This window comes from Sapajus apella, unplaced genomic scaffold (assembly GCF_009761245.1).
Source record: "Sapajus apella isolate SASKATOON/1434 unplaced genomic scaffold, GSC_monkey_1.0 scaffold16, whole genome shotgun sequence".
Taxonomy (NCBI): Eukaryota; Metazoa; Chordata; class Mammalia; order Primates; family Cebidae; genus Sapajus; species Sapajus apella.
Window position 1 is genome coordinate 18,207,322 of NW_022436956.1, and position 24,663 is coordinate 18,231,984.

Consider the following 24,663-nt stretch of genomic DNA (forward strand, 5'->3'; position numbering starts at 1 on the left):
TTTTTTTTTTTTTTTGTAGAGATGAGGTCTTTCCATGTTGCCTAGGCTGGTCTCGAACTTTTGGGCTCAAGAGTCTTCCTGCCTTGGCTACCTGAGGTGCTGGGATTATTATAGTTATGAGCTACTGCGCCTGACCTGGTGATACTTTTTGAATTCAATTCCTTGACCCTTTAGCATCCTAGACAGAGACAACCATTTCTACTAGGAAAAGCACAGTGAAAAGCCCTGTTTCTCTATATACAAATGAAACAGATTGTACAGTTAATATGTATTGCGTGTTGCATGGTAGATCCTAACCATAGTGCTAGTTGCCATATAATTTGCTTTTACATTTGGAAGTATTTTACTTTGGCCTTAATGTAATTTTTTTTTAATACTGTAGGGTATATGGGATATAGATAAGGAGTCAATAAGAAACAGTAGAATCAGAAGTAGTAAGAATTGCTATATAAATGCCTTTCCCTGTAAATGTACACAAATATATGAGGGGTTTTTTTTGCAGGGGCGGGGGGAATGGAGTGTCCCTCTGTCACCCAGGCTGGAGTGCATTGGTGGGATCTTGGCTCCCTGCTGCCTCCACCTCCTGGGTTCAAGCGATTCTCTTGCCTCAGCCTCCTGAGTAGCTGGGATTATAGGTGCCCACCACCAAGCCTGGCTAATTTTTTGTATTTTTGGTAGAGATGGGGTTTCACCAGGTTGGTTGAGTTGGTCTCAAACTTCTGATCTCAAGTGATCCACCCACCTCAGCTTCCCAAAATGTTGAGATTACAGGCATGAGCCACCACGCCTGGCCATGAGTTTTTTGTATGTATGTCTAAATATGTAGAAAGATAAGATTTACTGCCTTTTTCAGTGTCTAGAATAAATATAGTGATATATGTGTATGGTTGTATATGTACCTGGATGTGTATGCTGTGAGTTAGAAATAAAAAGCCTGCCATAAAAGCAAGAGGAAGGAGGAGTTAATTTTGCCTGAATATGTCAGGGAAGGCTGCATTGAAAAAATTTGCCATAGACCAGGTGTTAGGAGATTGAATGAGCATTACTAGCTTTGTATAGTGGTTAGTACCAAAAAGTATGGGGATAGGGAGGGGAGAGTGGCTGGGAATATTGGAAAATCTAGTTGAAGATAGGTTGAAGGCCAGTGTGAAATAGCTTCACTTACTTTATAATTTAAGTAATAGGCAACCACCAAAATTTGTTTGGTTAGACCTTTTAGATCAGATTTGTATTTTGAGAGTATTCTAATCATATAAAATTATGTGTACTTCTTGACGGAAACTCTATTGTTAACTAATGAATTTGTAACTTAGTTATTAGAGTGTTCACATTATACCTGTTTCTGTCCCTTCCCTCAATTTTTAGAAAGCATTCTCTAATGAGACAGGTTTTTTGTTGTTGTTTTTGTTGCCCAGGCTTAAGTGCAGTGGTGTAATCTTGGCTCACTGCAATCTCCATCTCCCAGGTTCCAGCAATTCTCCTGCCTCAGCCTCCTGAGTAGCTGGGATTACAGGTGTGTGCCACCAGGCCCAGCTAATTTTTGTGTTTTTAGTAGAGACAGGGTTTCACCATGTTGGCCAGGCTGGACTTGAACCCCTGACTTTAGGTGATCCACCTGCCTCGGCCTCCCAAAGTGCTGGGATTACAGGCATGAGCCACCTAGCCCGGCCTGAGGCAAGGTTTTTTGTTTGTTTGTTTGTTTGTTTATTTTGAGACAGAGTCTCACTCTATTGCCCATACTGGAGTGCAGTGGCATGATCTCGGCTCACTGCAACCTTCCCCTCCTGGGTTCAAGTGATTCTCATGCCACATCCTCCTGTGTACCTGGGATTACAAGCATACACCAGCATGCTTAACTAATTTTTGTATTTTTACTAGAGACAGGGTTTCACCATGTTGGCTAGGATGGTCTTGAACTCCTGGCCTCAAGTGTTCTGCCCACGTCAGCCTCCCAAAGTTCTGGGGTTATAGGCATGAGCCACCATGCCCAGCCAAGGCAGTTTTATATATTGGTTAAAAGTTAGTGTCTGATAGTAAATCCTTAGTCTCCCACTAACCAGCTCTCTCTCTGACCTTGGATAAGCCTTAAACTTTGGTTTAATTCATTTGTAAAACAAGCATAATAATGCCTACCCCAAGGAACTGTTGTGAGGGTTTGATTGAATGAAATAATATGTAAAGCACAGCTCTTGACACACTGTAAATGTAGCTGAATAAATAGTAGTGATAATTTTGTGGTAACAGCTTTCATTGTAGAAGGAAATTAATGGAATGTGAAGGATTAATGATTTTGGGACGTGGAATGGGAGGAGACCTTGTTAAGTAGATTAATTAGGAAGTTATTGCTTCATCCAAACATTGCTTTTAGGTGACAAGGGAATTCAGTGTGAAAGAGGAGGTTTGGGAGGAGAAGAAAATGTCATCAGTTTAGTTGTAGATGGTTGAGCTTAAGGTACCCAAGGACACAGAGGGGATATTGTGGAGATGACTGTTGGAAATATGAAGCCTGGAGGCATGAATGTGAAAGTTATTACTGTCTGGTTGGAGATACCTGTGTCTGGGAAGAGTGATCGTGTGAGTAGTGACCTATTAATGTTTTCTTTATAAGAAACAGCAATTTGCACTGTTATACTAAGGCATTAGACTATGCATTCTGAGTTTAGATTTGTTGCTTTACTCGTTAATGTATATAGGGTATACCTGGCTTTGGTAAGCCTCCTGACCTTTGGCCCCATTCACAGCATTCTGTCTATCTCTCACAGGGAAAAAGAAGTTCATTCTTTGAACTGGGGAGTGCTCTGATGTTGGCAGTTCGACTCCTCCTCAGGTCTAGACACTGTTGGCCTCTTCAGTGGTTTTATTCAGGGAAGTTCTCGCCTTTGAATTGTAGACTTAGTGCAGACTTGCTGGTAGTTGGCTAGGCGGGATCATAACAGTGATTGGTGTTGGTAAGTACCTGTATTGCTGCCAAGAAGTTGCATAGTTCATGTGTTGAGTCACAGCCTTTTCTTTACATGGCGACCCCGCTAAAATACAGAATGGCCTGCTGCCTTCTCACAGAAGGTCTACTGTTCCCAGCTGATTTTTTTCCGACTCAGAAGAAAAGGTCTTTTGCCACTGTTTTCAGACTGAAATTTAAATTTCAGCTGCCTTGGAACCTATATAATAAGAGATTGAGACACAGAAATTATTCTATTAGACTTGAAATTTCAATTGCTTTTACTTCCCAGTTTGTAGTAGTGTTTAAACCTATGTGTGTTTTTAGTTACCTTTTCAAGTGAAACTTTCAGAATCTATCTGCTTAAGTAAAAGATTTATCCTTGTTGATTGTCCTATCATATCCTACTTCATGTATCAAAATCTGCACAATTTTTTTTTTTTTTTTTTTGAGACGGAGTTTCGCTCTTGTTGCCCAGGCTGGAGTGCAATGGCGCGATCTCGGCTCACCGCAACCTCCGCCTCCTGGGTTCAGGCAATTCTCCTGCCTCAGCCTCCTGAACAATATTTTTAATTTGGAAGTCCACAGTAGTAGGAAGTCACAGAAACTCACAGTCACTGCAGTATTCACAGTGACTACTCATAGCCAAGTCTAATTTTTCATTTTCATTTTCCCAGTCCCTTCTTTACTTCTAGGATACTAATTGAAAAACAACAACAAAAAACTTGGGTTACCTTTAGTTTCAATTTATAATTTTTATGAGGATTTTACTGATACTGTATCTTTTTGGCACTGGAGGTCTCAGAGGTCTGACCTGGTTCTTCTTGGTTGCTCTTGGGATTTAGAAGAATAGTTTCTATTGGTGTTGAGCCAGCAACATTTTGCTTATTTTCAAGAGGCAGAGTGGCAGAGTACTAAATTGCAAGGTTGTGCAGACCTTAAATAAATATGGTGAGCTGTAAAGTTACAATGTTAAATTAGTTTCTGGCTGGCCCACATTGTTTCTAAAGTTGAAAGGCCTTACGGATTTAAAAAGCAAATATAAAGAACTGCCTGGAAACACATATCATCTGAGAGACTTTTGAACATGAAAAAAAAAAAAAAAAGTGGAAGGAAAGATGCTGGCTGGGCATCATAGACTAGAAACCTGCATTTAAAGTTTAAACTGCTTGGGCAAGACATGTTTTCCTGGTTTATCCTCATTTTAACCCCCCTTCTGTGTTCTCTTGCCATTATTACTGCCAATACAGGAGAATACTCCTTTACTTATTGTAGTAAGGTAATACTCCTTTACTTATTGTCTCTTATTTGGGAGACAGACTAGAGTGTGGATTATGTGTGCAGCAAGGGGGACTTGAGGTCCCTCCTCACTCCCGCTAGTATTTAGGTTCATTGATGCACAGGGCATATGTTGTTTTCTTTTAGGTTTTTTCAGTGAAGTTTTGTACTCTTCTGCATAAAATTATCACACACATTTTTATCTATACATTCATATATATGTATGTAGTGTGTGTGTGTGTGTGTGTGTGTGTGTACGTATATATATTTTTGGGGGGGACAGAGTCTTTTTTTGTTTTTGAGAAGGAGTCTTGCTTTGTTCCTAGGTTGGAGTGCAGTGGCATGACCATGGCTTGCTGAAACCTCAACCTCCCAGACTTGAGCAGTCCTTCCACCTCAGCCTCCCAAGTAGCTGAGATCACAGGCACACGTTAACATGCTTGGTTAATTTTTTTTATTTTAAAATTATTATTATTATCATTGTAGAGCTGGGTCTCACTATGTTGCCTAGGCTGCTCTCAAACTCCTGAGCTCAGGCAGTCCACCTCGCTCGACATCCCAAAATGCTGGGATTACAGGCATGAGTACCACTGGCTCGCCCAGTGTTTTTTCTCTTGTAATGTTTTCTGGAAACATTTTATAATGTTTCTTCTGATATTTTGTGGCTATTCTGAATGTGTTCTTTTAAAAATTATTATTAAAAAGTTACTGCATTTTTCTGTACTAAGATCTTGTTATTTATTTTGTACTTAGGCTTTACTTGCTCCCTCTGTGCTTTAGTTTCATCATCTGTGAAACAAAGGGGTTAGGTTAGAATAAGATATTTCCCAAGATCTTTTTACCTCTGACAGTATGTGGTGCTGTGTCGAGGTAATGTCCTTTACATACCTCATGAAGTTAGTGCTAGTTGTACCATCCAAACCACACATAAGTTCTGTGAATACAACCAGACAGCCTTGTTCACATGTATTTGCATGTGTTTCACCATACCGTGTTCTCTGCATAATGATTCTTTAACATTTTGAGGTAAAGAGTGAATACTTCAGTTTAAAAATAACGCTCGAAAGTCTAGTTTCTTTATTCTGGTTTATGTGGTTTACTACTGCCGTCTCCCCCTGTGTTTTAGTTTGTTGCTGTTCTAGTTTTATTGCATATTTTCTCTCCTAAAAATAGATGGTCTTTATCTAAAGCATAGTTCTGATAAATATTTGCATCGCAAGTAAATTTTTTCCCACCACATGGATTTCATGTGGTGAGTTCCATGAAAGCAGGTTGTGTTAAGAGGGCATTCTCCTAATACCTGTTTATTCTCTTCCATACCTCTGCTCCAAGGATCTTGTGTACAGATGTCAGAATGCTGGCAGTTTGAGTAGTACTCTTGAACAGTTATTTTTATATTTATTTCTGCTGGGTTGAAGGAGGTAGATGTTGTACTCATTATCTCTCAGAATATCTACTCAGTCCTAACCCCCAAAATGTACCTTAGAAACAGGCTCTTTTTCTTTTTAATCTTTTATGAAGACTTAGCATACATAATTTTTGCTTAGCTGCTGGCCAGGAATTTGTTTGAATAGGTTGAAATGGCAAATTTTAATCCTAATTTGAATAGAATTCCAGAAAATGAAGTTAGGGCAGAGGTTGGTGGGGGGTCACATTGGAGTGGCACTGAGCTAGTACCAATTTGTTTGTTTTGTGGTAAAATACGCATAACATAAAACTTACCATTGTAACCATTTTTAAGTGTTAAGTACACTTACATAGTTGTGCAGTCAATCTCCAGGACTCTTTACATCTTGCAAAACTGAAACTCTGTACTCATTAAGTAACAACTCATTTCCCTTTCCCTCCAGCCTCTGGCACCACCATTCTACTTTCTGTTTCTATGAGTTTGAGCCAGTATTTAGTTAGTTTTTTTCTCTTTCTTTCTTTCTTTCTTTTTTTTTTTTAGAACTTGACCTCCTTTATGACAGCTAAATTGATGTTGAACATGGAGAGGCGAGTAATCCAGTAAAACTGGTAGCCACTCTTCATAATCGTGTGAGTGTTGGTAGCTGACAACCCTGGAATTAGAGCATCAGTCAATATTCTGTAATGTAGAGTTTGGAAATTGCTATTCCTTTTGATTGAGGATGATGACAATAGCTAGTGACTAACTTACTTGATAGTTAGTACATGCCAGAGGATAGAAGAAAGGTCTGCTTCTGGGAAGAAAGAGTAAAGAAAAGGTTGGGTGCAAGACGATGTATAGATACATAAAGGAAGTTGAGGGAGTTCTTGTCTGTTTCCTCTGTTAAGCTCAAAGCTAGGTCATCTGTTGAAAGTTAGGGGCCTCAGGTTGGTTAGAAGGTTTAAAGAAAATGACAGATGTTTGCGATTACCAGGAAATGGGATAGAGACCTGATCAGGGAACGTAGAATAATAGTAGTAATAATAATGACAACTGGCCAGGCCTGGTGGCTCATGTCTGTAATCCTAGCACTTTGGGACCCCAAGGTGGGCGGATCACGAGGTCAAGAGTTTGAGACCAGCCTGACCAACATGGTGCAACCCTGTCTCCACTAAAGATAGAAAAAATTAGCCAGGCGTGTTGGTGCACGCCTGTAATCCCAGCTATTCAGGAGGCTAAAGCAGGAGAATCACTTGAACCCGGGAAGCAGAGGCTGCAGTGAGCCAAGATCATGCCATTGCACTCCAGCCTGGGCAACAGGGCAAGACTCTGTCTCAAAAAAAAAGAAATAATAATAATAACAATAATGACAACAAGAACAGCTTATAAGTACTAGTTGTCTCTTCTGTGCCAGCCACTACATTTTACGTTTTAATCTTTATAGCAACCTTAAAAGTAGTTGTTATTACAGATAAGAGACTAAGTTGCAGAGTTAGGATGCCAGTGTTGTTCTGTTGCCCCAAGCCCAGGTGTTCTTTCCTCTTTCTGCACTGTAAATAGCATTGGGAGTGTCTGCCTGACACTGCAAACCAGAAGTTTAGAGTCTAAGTTTTAGAAATTGTTCTTCAGAGAAGGGAGGAAGAGTGGGCTGAAGAAAGAGCTATCTGTCTAAAATATCACAATTATGTTGATATTTTTGCCACCAGAATGATTAATGCCCTTGATGGATCATTTCACTAAAGTGTGCTACCACAGCCCAGTAGAAACCCATATCTGGTTGTGTGACCTTAACAGAGGTATCTAAAATTATAAATTGATTTTCTTTTGATAGCCTGCATCTGAAATAACTGGATTGAGGTTCATGTCAGTAAATTCTTCAATTTCTATGTAGGGGGAAATGAGGGTCTTTTTGTTTGTAATTATTCTATTTCTTGAACAGGTATTAGTTGTGCTTGTGATCTGTACTAAAGGACTGTGTTACAAAGTGTTTATTTTCCCTAAACAATGGCTTCTCTTGATTCGTGATAATTATTGACCTACATAAATTCAAATTTAGAAAAAGAAAAACCCAGTTTTCTTAGTATCATAAATGTAAGCTTAAGTTTTCTTATTTGTTTGTTTTTATTTGACATATATGAAGGTTATTTCCAAAGATACAAGTGAACAAATGGAGGCCAAAAAAGTTTGACATAAAACAGACCAAAACAGATTGAGTTATACTGAACCTCTACAATGACTAGCATTTTGATGTCTAGACGGATAAGTGTAAGCATAATACTAATTTACAAGGGCAAACTCAACTAGTGAGATTAATTTCTAGGCTGTAATGAATTTATGTAAATACTCTTGTTACTTAGATGGGAAACTGCATAACTGTGCTGTGGATTAGATTTGCCTTGCTTAAAACTGGAGAACTTTTTTTTTTTTTTTTTTTTTTGGCTTGTTTATTTTTGACAAACCCACAGCCAGCATCATAGAAATGTAACTTTGTCCCCCAAATCTGCATATGTCAGGTCACTTATAATTGGAGCTGCACAGTTCCATCTTCCAGGTTCGACTCTTTAAACTTGGTAACATCTCATTAGGCTAAATGAATTCTCCATACTCTATCTTGCTATGATGCCTAACACTTTGATTTTAACATTAGGAAAACAACTACCAATAAAATGAGATGAAATACAAAATAGAAGAATCCCACTAGCTTGGTAATATAAACCATTATATAACAAGGATTTGCTGCAGACTCTTTTCACATGTAGAAAACTTTTCCACAAGACATTTTTGAAGTTTTGCTATGAAGAAAGTATGCCAGTGAATAAAAGAACCTTTTGTAGGTCCCTATTTGGGAGTGTGGTAACTGGTGCTTCTGGACTCTATACACAGAGATTCAAGGCTAGGAAAATATCTCAGGGTAAAGCTATCTAAGTTTTGTATCCAAAAGCTATTAATTTCTTCAATCATGAGAAGAAACCACAAATTGCGTAATGGCCTTGGTATTTTGTTGGTATGGAGAGAAGGATGATCTCAGACGACTTGTAGGCCTGTCTTGGGGTATGCGTGTGTGTGTGTGTGTGTGTGTGTGTGTGTGTGTGTGTGTGTGTGTGGTGCTTTTTTTCCAGCTTATAAAAAATCTCAATAATAAATTTTAGACATGTTTTTAAAACCATAGATATTCAAAGTTAGCAAATTCAAATCAGTACACAAAGCAACCATTCTTGCCAGCACCAAATGCATGCTTTACTGAGCTTTCTTTTCTGGACCCCAGAGTTTATTCATAGCAAATTCTGACATCTGCTAAGTTCTGTTATGACCCAGAGGAGAGTGGAGGGAAGCAGGATGAAGAATCTGGAAATGCATGCTGCCTATAGGGTAAATTGCATTGAGGAATTTGCATCCATGTAGCTTTTCCCCTCATGGACCACTGTGATGTTTAGCAGGCTGAGCTGAAAGGTCATATTGCTCAAGATGAACAACAATAAATGGTTTGTTCAGTGTCTTGTTGTTAAGGCTCCTGCCAGTGCCTACTAATAGCCATGATAGCCATTTCTCTTCTGGGGTATATGAGTTTGGCTGTCATCTTTTTGGGAATGTGGTAATTTGCACCCATCACTTTCAGCTTGGTGGGGAGATCTAACATTTAAAGGTTCTTATCCCAGTGGTTTACCCCCACAAACTGCAGCTGCTGCTTTTGAGCCTTGAATGCTACTGTGGTTTATTTTTATTTTTTTGGAGACAGGGTCTCGCTCTGTCACCCAGGCTGAAGTGCAGTGGCATGATTATGACTCATTGCAGCCTCAGCCTCCTGGGCTCAAGTGATCCTCCTGTCTCAGTCACCTGAGTAGCTGGGACGATAGGGACATGCTACCACACCCAGATTCTTTTTAAATGGGGTTTTGTATGTTGCTCAGGCTGGTCAAGCAGTTCTCCTACCTTGACCTCTCAAAGTGCTGGGATTACAGGTATGAGCCACTGTACCCAGTTCATATGTTTTAATTTTTTAAAATTACGGTAAGAGTATCTGCTTCAAAGAAATGAGTATACATATTAAATATACTTAATTTTAATTTTGCCAAAGAGAATTTGAAATTATCTCTTCCTACAATACTTTGGCTTGTTAATTTTACTGTAAACTAAAGACATTTACCCCAGTAAGTTTGTTGACCTTTTCCTTCCTTTTCTCCTCCTCCTCCTCCCCCTCTCCTCCCCCACTTCCTTCCCCTCCTCCTCATCCTCCTTGTTCTTCTTCTTTCTTCTTCTGAGATGGGTCTCATTCTGTCATCCAGGCTGGAGTGCACTGGAGCCATCACAATTCACTGCAGCCTTGAACTCCTAGGTTCAAGTGATCCTCCCACCTCAGCCTTCCAAATAGCTGGGACTACAGGCATATGCCACTGTGCCCAGCTAATTTTTAAATTTTTTGTAAAGACAGGGTTTTGCTTTGTTTCCCAGGCTGCTCTCAAGGTCCTGGGCTCCCACCTTGGCCTCCCAAAGTGCAAGGATTATACGTGTGAGCCCTCATGCCCAGCCTTCCTTTACCTTTCTTTTCAATAGTAAAATTTCTTTTTTCTTGGATTGTGGTGAAGTTCTGGACCATGTTTACAATAAGTACAGGGGCACAGTCCCCAATACTGTTTAAAATATGTGAAGTATCAGGGGCAGAAGTTAGCATCTCTAATAAGTATAATTCCCTCAGATTTGCTTTATAGGAAGTATATTAAGGACATTTTCCAAAGCATTTTCATTCAACTGATATATGATATTTTATATAGCTGCCTTATTAAAATATAGATGAATTCTTGAAATTATTGATCTTTTTTTTTTTAATGGATTCTCACTGTCTTGCCTGGGCTGGAGTGCAGTGGTATGATCTTGGCCCACTGCAACTGCCGCCTCCTGGGTTCAAGCAGTTCTCCTGCCGCAGGCTCCAAGTAGCTGGGATTACAGGCACCTACCACCATGCCTGGCTAATTTTTGTATTTTTAGTAGAGACGGGATTTCACCATGTTGGCCAGGCTGGTCTTGGACTCCAAACCTTAAGTGATCCACCCCCCTCAACCTCCCCAAGTGCTGGGATTACAGGTGTGATCAATTTTTAATAAATGAAATAACAAGATGAAAGATGAGTAATTCCTTTTTCAGTAATATAGTCGATTAGATATTCAGAGAAATCCCTTCTAGTTAGAACATTTTTAAATGAGTCTGGGAATGGGAAAAAAATGTATGAGCACATATAATATACATATAAAATTCTGAAACTACTGTAAGAAAAATAACTGGAGTCCCGAAAGGATCAGAAAGCATGATTTCATAAGGTAGGGGAAGCCCTGAAGGTGGCAGTGGTTCTGAGGGTTTCTTGTCGGATTAGAGTGAACTGGAGGGACAGAAGACAAGTAGTACTAAGCTTAGTGGAAGGTCCTGTTGGTGACTGTCCCAGATGGAATTGGGACCCTAGAGGGTGCAAGTCTTCAGTGCATGAGTAGAAAAAAGATATCCTGCATACAGAGACTGGCCTCTTATTGTCTTGGATCTGGCTGGAGAGGGGAAAGAAGCCTCCTCCCATGTGATTGCCTAAGGTGCCATCCATACTCACAAAGATTTGCAGTCAGCTTTCATACTACCTGTGAGGACTGAAAGTCTCTAAACTGAAAACTTAGCTGAAAGTATTCCCATTTGGCTGTGGTCTCCAGTGTCTGGGAGAATCAAATTCATATCTCTATAGAAACACACTTTTTAATTAGTTAATTGATTAATTATAGAGACAGGGTCTTGCCATGTTCCCCAGGCTGGTTGTGAACTCTTGGGCTCAAGCAGTCCTCCTGCCCCAGCCCCACAAAGTGCTGGGATTATAGGCATGAGCCACCATGCCTGGCCAAAACACACTTTATAGCCAGACCTTAAAGAGTTTTAATAGAAGAAGTTGCAAGAAATGTGAATTTGCATAAGAAAATAAGCAACCATGAGTGAGTTAGGTGGGACAGATTCCATTTTCCAGATACAATATTTCCCAACTCCTGCTCTTCTAGAACCTTACTATTGTACTATTGAGAAGTAGAATCTCTTTCTGTTGAACGTGGGCAGGCCTTTGTGACTGCTTTGACCAAAAGAATATGACAGAAGTGATAATATGTCATTTCTGAGGCTAAGTCATACATATACCACACATTTCTTTATTCTCTTGGGATGCTTATTCTTGGAGCCCATCACCATGCTCTGAAGAAGCCCATGGAGAGATCCATGTGGAAAGGAACTGAGGTCTCAGGCCAGTGGCACCAGCTATAAGCTTGCCACTGATGGCCAGTACTGACTTGCCAGCCTTGTAAGTAAGCCATCCTGCAAGTGCATCCTTCACTTCTCTGGCAAGCTGCCCTGGGTGATGCCTTGTGGAGCAGAGGCAAGCTCTCCTCTCTAAGCCCTGAACAGATTGCTAATTTGTGAGCAAAATAAGTGATTACTGTTGTTTTAATCCACTGGATTTTGCAGTGATTTGATGTTTAGTGATAGGTAACTAAACATTGGTGGTAACCATCAGTCTCATCAAGTCTGCAGATATTTAAAGAAATAAAAGAGGAGGTTGAAAATATGATGAGGAGACTCTTAAAACCGATGAGGAAAATATGGAAGAACTCAGTCTCTGGAGAACTTCTAGAAATAAAAACATATGGATGCCCCAGACTTATGATGGTATGATTATAACTTTTCTCTCTTTTCTTTTTTTTTTTTTCAAGACTGGGTCTTGCTCTGTCACTCAGGCTGGAATGCAGTGGAATCTCAGCTAACTGCAGCCTTGACCTCCTGGGCTCAAGCAATCCTCCCACCTTCTCCTGAGTAGCTAGGACTACAGGCATGCACCACTACACCCAGCAAGTTTTTTTGTTTTTAGTAGAGACAGGGTTTTACCGAGTTGCCCAGGCTGGTCTTGAGCTCTTGAGGGCAAGTGATCTGCCCACCTAGGTCTCCTAAAGTGCTGGGATTATAGGCAGGAACCACCTTGCCTGACCTGATTTCACACAATGCTGTGAAAGTGATAATCATTCAGTAGAAATTGTACTTCAGTACAGTATTCATGAGCTCCTCAGTAGTTTATTATAAAATAGGCTTTGTGTTAGAATTCAAGCTTATCCAACTCACCTTGCTTTGTTTTGTTTTAGGCTTTTAGCAGCCTGAAGCCATGGTTTTTAGTTTCTGTTTCTAGTGATAAGCAGAAAAGAGGGTTGAGGAAGGGGCTTTACTGGACTAACCAGAAACAGGAACTAAGAACCCATGCCTGTGTTCTCTCCCTTGGACACCCTGGGAGGTGATTTTGCTTAATTGTAAGCTAACGCCAGTGTTCTGAGCATAGTTAAGATGGACTATGATGTTTGGTAGGCTAAGTGTAGTAAATGACTTAGTGATATTTTCAACTTGTGATGGATTTATAAGGACATAAGCCACTTGTAAATTGAGGAGCATTTGTAATTGAAAAATACAATGGAAAGAGGATACAGAGTAGAGTAAATTAATGAAGTGGAAAATCGATATGAAGAAAATTTCTAGAATTTAGTACAGAGAAAGAAGAGATGGAACCTATGAGAGGTTTAGTGACAGAGAAAGAGATGATAACATATATGTCTGGTCTAATGGATCCCAAACTTTTTAAATCTTAGAACCCCTTATGCTCTTCATTTTCTTTTTTTGGTGACAGAGTCTTGCTCTGTTGGCCAGGCTGGAGTACAGTGGCACGATCTTAGCTAACTGCAAACTCTACCTCCCGGGTTCACATGATTCTCCTGCCTCAGCCTCCCGATTAGCTGGGACTGCAGGCACTTCCCACCACGCCTGGCTAATTTTTGTATTTTTAGTAGAGATGGGGTTTTGCCATGTTGCTCATGCTGGTCTTGAACTCCTGACCTCAAGTAATCCACCCGCCTCAGCCTCCCAAAGTGCTGGGATTTCAGATGTGAACCACTGCACCCAGCCTACTTTTAAAAATTATAGAGGACCCAAATTGCTTTTGTTTATGTGAGTTACACTTATAATTTGGTCACATTTTTGCATATATGTTATAGTTCAATTAAAAGTTTACTTTAAAAAAAAAAGATAACACCATAGAGTGAGAAGAGCCACAACTTGAGAGATGTACTGACAAAGATTTGTTATCCAGAATATAAAATAACTCCTCAAATAAAAAAAAAATAGGAAAAATGGAAATAGGAAAGTCATGAAAAAGTTAATTTTGCAGGAGTAGAAACAAATGGTCCATGAACATATAAAAGATCCTTAACCCTTTTAGTAATCAAGAAATGCAAATGAAAACAGCGAGGAACTATCTCCTGCTTGCCCCCTTCCCCCGCACCAAACAGGGAAAAATGAAGAATAAAATCACAGTTATTAGAGATGATATGGAACAGCAGGAACAATTCTACTGTTGAGTACCTCCATTTTGAAAAACAATTTGGTGCTTTACCTAGTGATGCCTAGATATGTTCCCTAGTGAAATTCTTGCACACATAGCTTAAGAGACATATGTAAGATTATTTCAAGTATTGTTCATAGTGGCTAAAAACAACTCAAATGTCCCACAACTGTAAAGCCTAAATATAATGGGTATATTTATAAAAGGATGACCGTTGAGCATAAAATGAATTAAGTGCCACTATATGCATCTTCATAGAGAAATATTCCAAAATAGCTGGGATCAAAAAAGGCAGTTAGAAATAATAAGTATGGGCTGGGTGCAGTGGCTCAAGCCCGTAGTCCCAGCACTTTGGGAGGCTGAGGCAGGAGGATCCCTTGAGCCCAGGAGTTCAAGACCAGCTTGGGCAATATAGCAAGACCCTTTGTCTACATTGAATTTTAAAAATATTATCTGGGCATGGTGGTGTGTACCTGTATTTCTAGCTACTCAGAAGGCTGAGGTGGAAGGATCACTTGAGCCGAGAAGTTCGGGGCTACAGTGAGTAATGCTCATATCACTGCACTCCAGCCTGTACATCATTGTGAGACCCTGCCTCAAAAAAAGAAGGATGATTCTATTTGCATAAAGTTTAAATGCAGAAAAATCTAAACAATATGTTGTTTGGAGATACATATATGGTAAGATTATAAAGAAAAGCAAATGATCAAACTTGAGGATGGGAGGATGGCGGTTTTCTTGGAGTGGGATAAGGTGGTGCTGTGGAATGGAAGATTATGTGGGAACTATGGTATCAATATGACATATTTTACAGTAAAAATTTTTATAAGTGTGTTATTGAAAGGAATCCTGAAGTTTTTCTTTTTCTGAAGAAGACTTTTGGTAATGCAGATAGTAATTCTTAATCTTTTGGTATATGCTCTTGCACATAAAATTTTACAGTAAATATATTTTGAATTTTTTTCCAGAATTTCTTTATGTCAACTTTGCTAAGTAGAGAGCATGTCTAGGAAGAAGGTGCATCTAGGAGAATTCGTCCACAAGTTCAACTTCGGTAGTTGTAGCCTTAGAGTGAGAAATTAGGCCTTCTATTCTCCCTGTCTTAAAATTGCCTTATTATTGTTAAAAACAAAAGACTGTTTTTTAGTTTGTTTATGTTTATTTTTTGTTCAGGAGCAGAAACACTCTTTTGCCTCTAGCCCTGACTTGAATCTGCTGTTCGTTAAAAACCTCCATGAATTGACATCTTTTCCTTTTCTGAAGGAATGTGAAACCCAATAATTATACACAGACCTGACCTACTTTGGAGGAACCAGAGGACAAAGGAACTCTAGATTTCTTTGTCTTTTTTTGACTGAAAAGCAGAGATTTTTGGGAGGTGAGGGGCTTATATCTATTCTTCTTTGAAGAGCCCAACGCACATAAGAAGTTCATGGCTGGGAATAATGGCTCATGCTTGTAATCGCAGCACTTTGTGGGGCTGAGGAGGGAGGATGCCTTGAGACCAGGAGTTCAAGACCATTCTGGGCAACATAACGAGACTCTGTCTTTGTAAGGAGGGAAGGGAGGGAGGCAGGGAGAGAGGGAGGAAGAAGAAAGAAGTTTCCCATTGTGTGTGCTGCTTGTAGGCTAGTGGACTTGATTCTAATGAAGCCTTTGCATGTCTGCTGATCTGGAAATATTTGGCCTTTTGCCAAGGCTCTGTGGCTTTGGGAAAATAACGATTAAATACCTATTTATTTGTTTTTATTTTTAATTGTCCTATTTTATACGTTTGATTTTTGTAAACACTTCAGCTCTTTTTAAAAAGAAATAGTTGGAATATAAACACATACTCTCATATTAATTAATGAATCAGTTGGATGACTAGTCCAAACCGTTATTCCATTTAGTTATCATTGTCACTGCCCTGTAACCTGTTTTAGTTCTGTCTTAGTTATATTTACCTGTTGTTATTTTGCTAATTCGATAGTTTATTGTAAAAACCAATTTTTAATATTTGTCTACTGACTTCTTTTTAAATACAAAAAAATTATCCTGAACCATAATCAGAAATCTTTTTATCTGATTCATTAACAGTTACTAAAATACCACAACTGGGTTCTGGGTCCCAGTCCCTGTAGGGGTGCTCACATGACTTCACTGAGTATCAGCCTTAACAGAGGAAGATGATTATCGATATCTGGAATATCAAGAACTAGAAGAAACAAGATAATGTGGTCGTGGCATACATAAATGGGATAGATTCAAGAATTCAGAAATAAAAGCTTACATTTATGGTCATTTGACTTTTGTTAAGTCTGTGAAGAGAATTCGATGGAAGAAGAAGAGTCTTTTCACCAAACAGTGCTGGAATAAATGTATATTCACATTCAAAAGAATGAAGTTGGACCCTTTGCTCTACACCATGCAAAAAATTACTTCAGATAGACCATAAAACTCTTAGAGTTTTATGCTTTTAGCTCTCACACATGAAGAGAAGAAAACATAGGAGCAAATCTTTCTGATTTGGAGTTGGGCAGTGGTTTTTTAAAATAGATTACCAAAAGCAGAAGGGACAGAGGGAAAAACAGATAAATGGACTACATCAAAATTAAAAACTTTTGTTCTACAGGCAATACCATCAGAAAAGTGAAGACAACCCACAGAATGGAAGAAAATATTTGCAAATCATACATCTGATAAGGGATGGACTTGTATCCAGAACATATTAACTCTTACAACTGAATAGTAGAAAGACTAATAATTTTAAAATAGAGGAAAGATGTAAATGTATAATGCCCCTCAAAATGTATGCGGTTGGTCAACAAATACATGAAAAGATTCTCAGCATCATTAGTCATTAGGAAAACACAAATAAAATCCGCAATGAAATACCACGTATCCACTAAGATGGCTGTAATAAGAAAGATGGACCATAACAAGTGTTGGTTAGGATGCTGGAAAGTAGAACTTTATGGCATTGCTGGTAAGAGAGAATGTAAAATTATGCAGCAGCTTTGTCATTTCTTTTCTTTTTCTTTCTTTCTTTTTTTTTTAATCCAAAGTGTGTTTATTGGGATGGTTTCCCACTCACCTTGATTCAGAGTGCTTTTATTGCTGCTTCCTCCTGAAAGAACATCCTTCTGTAAGCCTTGCTTTTCCTCCTGTAGGCTGGCAGAGGACAGTGGAGCAGCCAACACACAAAACTACCGTTTGTGCGTGGCTGAAGACCATGGTGATTTTATAGCATCCTGGGCATTACACATCCATGAAGTAGGAATTGGGGCTCTGCACCAGGCGTTTCTTCTTGTGTTTCCTCTTCTTCTTTTCTGGAGAGGGATGAAGGAGATCCTTTGCGAGAGGCATGTTCTCGTGGGTAGGTCGTCACCGCCAGAAAGATGTCATTTCTTAACAATGTTTCATGTTCCAAAAAATGTTAAATGTGGAATTACCGTATAGCCCAGCAATTCCACTGCTAGATATAAACCCAAGATAAATGAAAACACAGCCACATAAAAATTTTATGAATGTTCATAGCAGCATTAATCGTAATAGCCAAAAAGTAGAAATAACCCAAATGTCCATCAACTAAAGAATGGATAATTAAAATTAATATGTCCATACAATGGAGTATTATTTGGTAATAAAAAGTAATGGAGTACTGATACATGCTGCAATGTGGATGCCCCTTGAAAACATTATGCCAAGTGAAAAAAGCAAGTCACTAAAGGACCACATATCGTAAGATCTCATTGAGATGAAATATTTAGTATAGGCAAATTTATAGAAAGTAAGTAGATTAGTGGTTGCCTAGGGCTGGTGAAAGGATAGGGCTGGTAGAGGGATAGGAATGAGTAGTGACAGCCAAACAGGTATGAGGTTTCTTTTAGAACAAAAATATTCAGTTAGATTGTGATGGTTGTACTATCCTGTGAATATGCAGAACACATTGCATTTTACACTTTGAATTGGTTAATTGCATGGTACGTGAATAATATGTCAATAAAGCTGCTTTAAAAAAGAATAAAGAACTAGAATACAGGGAAAGCAGGGAAATTCTTGCTGAGGAGAAATACTAATATGATTATTTTTCTTGTTAATGAATTTCATGTCCTTGCTCTGGCTAAATATTTGTGAATTTTTTTTAAAAGTCTACTTTCAGAAAGAGTTTCAGGTATCTTTAACAAAAGGTCAACAGATTTAAACAAATTTAAAAGAATTAGAGCCAAATAGTCTAGAGAAAAAGGGAGATAGATACTATTTTACCAGAAAACTTAGGCTAACTAGAGCTACCACAGTTGACTTAGCTTTTGCTCTCTGACAGTATAGGCAAGCAATAAAAAAACAAAATAAAACATGGATTTCTTAACTTATTAAATAGAAGAAAAAAATCCAATTGAGAAAACCTATTTCCCAGCACCACACTGTAAGTCAAAACTTAATATCCTGTGACTTGATATCAGGTTTACAAAACTATGTCTAAAAAGAGTTTTTCTCAATAATAAATTTTTAAAAAGATTCCAAGGCCAGATATGGTGGCTTATACCTGTAATCCCAGCACTTTGGGAGGCCAAGGCAGATCGCTTAAAGCCAGGAGTTTGAGTCCAGCCTGGGCAATGTAACAAGACCCTGTCTCTACAAAACAAAACAAAACAAGCAAAAGAAACAAAACCAAAAACCCCATGGTGGCACATGCTTGTGGTCCCAGTAGCTGGGGAGGATCACTTGAGGCCAGGAGGTTGCGGCTATAGTGAACTGTGATTGTGCCACTGCACTCCAGCCTGGGTGACAGAATAAGCCCCTGTTTCAAAAGGAAAAAGTAAAAAGGTTCCAAAATGTCTTTTGTGTGGAAGTCCATTTTGACTCTGGATATATGTCTAGTGAGTCTAGTGAAAATGTTGTTCGTTAAGCATTCTGGTTACTTGAACTGACAGAAAGCAGAAAGCTGTTCTTCAGCCTGGGGGCTCCAACATTAAATAGAAGTTTCCTAACAAAACTGTTTAAGACTGAATTTGAATGTAGTGCCAGAAGAACAGAGCATTCCATTATGATGTTTGACATAAACTATTTTAGAATAGTTTTAGGTGTACAGAAAAATTGCAGATATAGTACAGAGATCCCAAATACCCCACGATCAGTTTCCTCTGTTCTTAATAATCTTACAGTAATATGATACATTTGTCATAATTAATGGACCAATATTGATACATTATTATTAACTAAAGTTCACACTTTACTCAGATTCCCTTAGTTTTTACCGAAATGTCCTTTTTCTGTGTCAGGATCTTGTCCAGGATACCATATGTCATTTAGTTACCATGTCTCCGTAGGTTTCTCTTAACTATGACAATTTCTCATACTTATCTTGTTTTTGTTGACCTTGATAGTTTTGAGTAGTACTGTTCAGGTATTTTGTAGAATGCCCCTCAGTTGGAATTTGTCTGATGTCTTTGTCATGATTAGACTGGGGTCATAAGTTTTGAGTGGTAAGATAACCAAGGTAGAGCGCCATTTTTATCACATCATACCAAGGGCACAAACTGTCAACATTACTTACTATGCTAACCTTGATGCTCACCTGGTTGAGGTAGCGTTTGTCAAGTTTTTCCACTGTAAAGTTATTCCTTTTCTCCCCTTTCATAATATACTATCTGGAAGGAAGTCATTAGATGCACATGCTTTTGATAGCATTTTTGCAATTGGCAAAAGTAGCTTTGGTAAACTAAGGAGCCTGACATGTTTACTTTTCCAGTGGAGAGCTTACCTATGTTTACACAGAGTTTGCTGGAATCTCTACAAGTAGGGCTAAAGCAATGCTTTTCTCAAGAAAGAGCTTTAGTTTTGTTCACATGCTTGAACTCTTGCTTGAAACGGCTACAGTTCTGACTATAAATTATCGAAGAGATTTCCTTGGCTTAGAATTTCTTGGAGATGAGAGTTGCCTATGTTATTAGAACCATGAGCTATTAGTTTTCTATTAATATGTAGCAACCTACCACAAATTTAGCAGCTTAAAGCAGCACATACTTACTGTCTTACAGTTTCCATGGGTCTTGAGTCCTGGCATGGCTTGGCCGAGCCCCCTGCCCAGGGTCTCAGAAGGCTATAGCCTTGTCAACTGGAGGCTTAACTGGGGAAGAAGCTGCTTACGAGATCATTCAGGTTGTTGGTAGAATTGCTTTATGAGTGAGGATCCCAGCTTTTTGCTGGCTCTTGGTTGGAGGGCCTGGAGAGACTGGTCCTAGAGAGACTGCCCACAGTTCTTTGATGACACCCACGGTTCCTTTTCCTGTGGGCTTCTCTAACGTGGCCGTTTACTTCATTAAGCTCTCTAGCTCCACTTGGAAGAAAGGGAGGATATTACATAAAGGCGTGAACAGGTCTGTCATTATGTCTGTGTGTGAGAATCATTGGGGGCCAGTCACTGTTGGGTCTGTTTGTCACACATAATATGGCTTCTTTTATTTTTGTTTTTAATTTTTTGTGGGTACATAGTAGGTGTACATATTTCATAATATGACTTCTGAAGAAAATATTTAATTTTGAGTAGGACTGCATTCCAGTAAGTCTGTCTTGTTGAAAATTAGTCACAGAGTATATCCCAAATATTAGTTTAACTCAATAGAGCTGGTTGTAGTAAAAGGAATAAACTTTCCTTTTTAAAATAATTGGTACAAGATTAAATGAAGATAGGTAGGGATGTTCAATGGAGCATACCAGCTGGGGATGAAGAAAGAAGTTGGAGGAGAGGTGAAATACTGTGAGATGTTTTCCTCGTTTCCAAGTTTTGCTAAAGTCTGATGCTGTTGGTCACCCATTCTTTTATTAGTCAGCTAGCTCTGTTTATATTTAACAACTCATTACCATAAAATCTAGTTTTGAGAAGCAGCAAAACATAACGTAGATAAAGGCTCAGGTTCTTGAGCTCAACTGTCTGGGTTCGACTCCTGCCTCTGCTGTTTAGTACTGTATATCCAGGGCACAGAACTTCATTGATGTGTGCCTCAAAAACATCTATAAAATGAGAATAATAGTACCTACTCCATAGAGTTGTTGTACGGATAAGAGTTAATGCCTATAATTATTCCTCATTTTTTTCAAGTGTGGTAATGGTATCATGGTTATGTTTTAAAAAAGAGAGGGACCCCTGTTTGAGGTATATTGAAGTAGTTACCGATGAAATGGTGATTGGGATTTTGGAAGAACTTGGTAGAGGTTTAGATAAAACAGAATTGGCTATGAAGTAATAATTCTTGAAGCTGATTGATGCTTTAATGATTTTACTCTGCCTACTTTTGTTTATACTTGAAAATTTTCATTACAAAAAGTAGGAAAAAAATTTAGTGCCTTGGCACATATTAGGTGTTCAGTACATTTTAGCTATTCTTATTATGCTTATGTTTTATATGTTGGAATTTGATGATGTTTGGCTGACATTGCATTATGCAACATTTCTTAGACCTGGATTCTTGGTTCTATGTTCATGTCTTTCTGGTGTAGTTGTAATTTATGCTTTAATTAATGTGACTTACTTCACATTCCATTTAATTTAGTCTGCCATTGTTTGTTCTATAAGTAGAATGGAAGTTAATGTCAATATTATCATTTAGTGTTTCTAGTTTTAATACTAGAAAACATTGACTTTACCAATAGGGAAAATATTAGCAAATGCCAAGGCTTTTCTGGGCAAACAGTGGTATTATGCTTTAGTTTAATGTATTTAATTGCTGTTTAATTGAGAAAAGATACACTTATTCACCAAGGTTCTCAAATGTGGTAGATGCGTTTTTCTTTCTTATTGTAAAACTAGATGACTTCTGGATGGGCATAGTGGCTCATGCCTGCTTCGGGAGCCAGAGGTTGGAGGATTGCTTGAGGCCAGGAGTTCCAGAGCAGCTTGGGGAAGATAGCAAGACCCCTTCTCTTGAAAAAAATTAATTTAGCTGGGCATGGTAGTACCCAACTGTAGTCCTAACTACTCAGGAGGCTGAGGCAGGGGATCACTTAAGGCCAGGAGTTTGAGGCTACAGTGAACTATAATCACATCACAGCACTCCAGCGTGGTCAACAGAGCAAGACCCTGTCTCTAAAAGAAATACAGCCAGGCATGGTGGCTCATGCCTGTTACCCCAGCACTTTGGGATGCTGAGGCAGGAGGATTGACTGAGCTGAGGAGTTTGAGATAAGCCTGGACTATAGAGAGACCTCATCTTTACAAAAATAAATAAGTAAATAATAAACAAATAGGTAAGAAAGTAAACGACGTAATACTTAAAACTAAATGGCTTGATTACTTTGTCTAAGATTGAGAATTATATGACTAGTAGTGATTGTGATTTATGTGAATGAACCTTTAGAACTTAAATGTCAATTTAAAAATTTAAAAAAGTCAAAATCCAAGTCTTCCAGAGTTCGAATTAGGAATTGGCACAGTGAGAACCTTATCTTGATAACTCTGCTTGCTTGCTTGCTTTTTTATAATCAGGATCTCTCTCACTCTGTCACCCAGGCTAGGAGTGTAGTGGTTCGATCACAACTGACTGCAGCGTTGACCTCTGGAGCTCAAATGATTCTTCTGCCTCAGCCTCCCAAAATGCTGGGACTAGAGGCACATGCTACCATGCCCGGCTAATTTAAAAGTTTTTTTGTAGAGACAGGATTACACTGTGTTGCCTAGGCTGATCTGAAGGTCCTGGGCTCAAGTGATCTTCTCACTTTGGCCACCCAAAGTGCTGGGATTGCAGGTGTGAGCCGCCGTGCCCAGCTGATAACTCTGCTTTCAAGTCATTTAATAGATGAAAACATTGAGGGTTAGAGTGATAAAGTGATTTTCCCAAGATCACAAACATCTTAGAGATACAGCTGGAAATTGAACTCTCAATCTCAGCACCCACTCCATTCCTCTTTTTGCTGTCCCAGTGATTTCCAAACTGTTCTACAGAGCCCTAGGCTTCTAAAAAGTTTTGTCTGCCTCTGAACCTTGTACTCAAGTTTAACCAGGGTGAATACTCTTTTCCTGTCTCATGTATTAGGGTTTATATGTGATTTTGGTCAGAGAGAAAAAGGCTCTACTGCTGTGTATGGTCATTTTTATATCCTTCCTACACTAACTGAGCTTCTTATTCTGTGTTGTTTTCAACCCAGAAAAGTACATTTGATTCATTGAAGGGATTTTTTTTTTTAACTTCGTTTCAAAAAATACCAGCTTGATCTATCAAGAAACCTGTGACCCAGAGACCTCAGGAAAATTTCATCAAGACTTTTGAATATGGAAGGATAATTAGTTTTAGTATGACGTTGTTATCAGTTAACATTTTACTTTCTTCTAGCTGTCTACATTTTCATTTTCTCATCTCATAAATCTCATTCCTTGTGATTTTTTTGGGGGAAGGTGTTACTTACGGTCTCTTATTTTCCTAAAACAATATTTATGCAAATGTGTCTATCTTAAATGAAACTTTCTGATATCTAGAGATTCTTTTGGTTCTCATTGGCAATGAATTAGGGGTCATGTTAATTGGCTTGAAAGTAGTATTGTCATGAGACATAAAAGAGAGGCTAATAGTATAATAGTTTGGTTTTAACTTAAATTGTGGATGCTTTCAATGATTTTTAAAAACCCTCAGTGTTATTAACTATACTCAATACTTTAATGAGTTGATGTACAATTACGACAGTTTCCTTTACATAAAATCATTGGTTCTATCTTAGCATTTGAAATTCTACACTTGTACTCTAATGCAAATTTGGGACCATCAGAGAAGGTCAGTATTTAGGATGTCTGTAATCCTGCTACAGGAAAGCACAATTTTGTTAAATGTTAACTCTGTTATATTAAGCATATACTTAATGTAGCTGTCTTTTGACATTTAAGGTGGCTATGTCTAACCCATATAATAATTTTATATTTCAGTGGAACCATTTTCAGTGTTTTCTATGGCATTGTTATTTATCAGTAGTCCCCTTCCCACCTTTAAAATAAGTATCAGAAATTTGGCTTGGTGCAGTGGCTCATGCCTATAATCCCAGCACTTCGGGAGGCCAGGGCAGGCAGATCACGAGGTAAGGAGTTCGAGAACAGCCTGGCCAACATGGTGAAACTCCGTCTCTACTAAAAATACAAAAAATTTAGCCGGGCATGGTGGTGCTCGCCTGTAGTCCCAGTTACTGGGGAGGTCGAGCCAGGACAGTTACTTGAACCTGGGAGGTGGAGGTTGCCCTGAACCTAGATGGTACCACTGCATTCCAGCCTGGGTGACAGAGAATCTGTCTCCCCCGACAGCCAAAAAAAAAATCAAATATTTGAGAATTAATTAATGTTTACTATTAGACTTTCAGGGATTGATTTAAGTTACTTAAATTACACTATTAATCACATGAAATGCAAACATTCATTATGGAAATAACATTTGTTTGACTTGAAAATGTGATGATTACTAAATATAAGGAATTCATCGAAACTGGAATAAATGCACAAGCCATTGCACAAAACATTCCATTTTGATGAAATCCCAGAGGGGCATTATCTCTTAGCTCTGGTGGTATGTAACTGTCCTTAGGAAAACTCCTCAGAAGGTAGTTGGTGCCATGTTCCTTATGGGCACAGGGAGGCTGGCTTCTTACTCCAGGCTGCACAGGGGAGGTAGCCTGGTATCATCAACATTCAGACTAGAAATGCATGATTTC

The 24,663-nt window shown here is 38.8% G+C and overlaps 1 protein-coding gene and 1 pseudogene across 8 annotated transcripts in view; one reads left to right on the forward strand and one right to left on the reverse strand.

Moving 5' to 3' along the window:
• The window catches only part of SIK3 (SIK family kinase 3), a 242,828-nt gene that overhangs the window by 96,278 nt on the left and 121,887 nt on the right, over nucleotides 1-24,663 (forward strand). The gene's annotated exons all lie outside the window — the stretch shown is intronic.
• On the reverse strand, nucleotides 17,055-17,381 carry LOC116556234 (annotated as a pseudogene).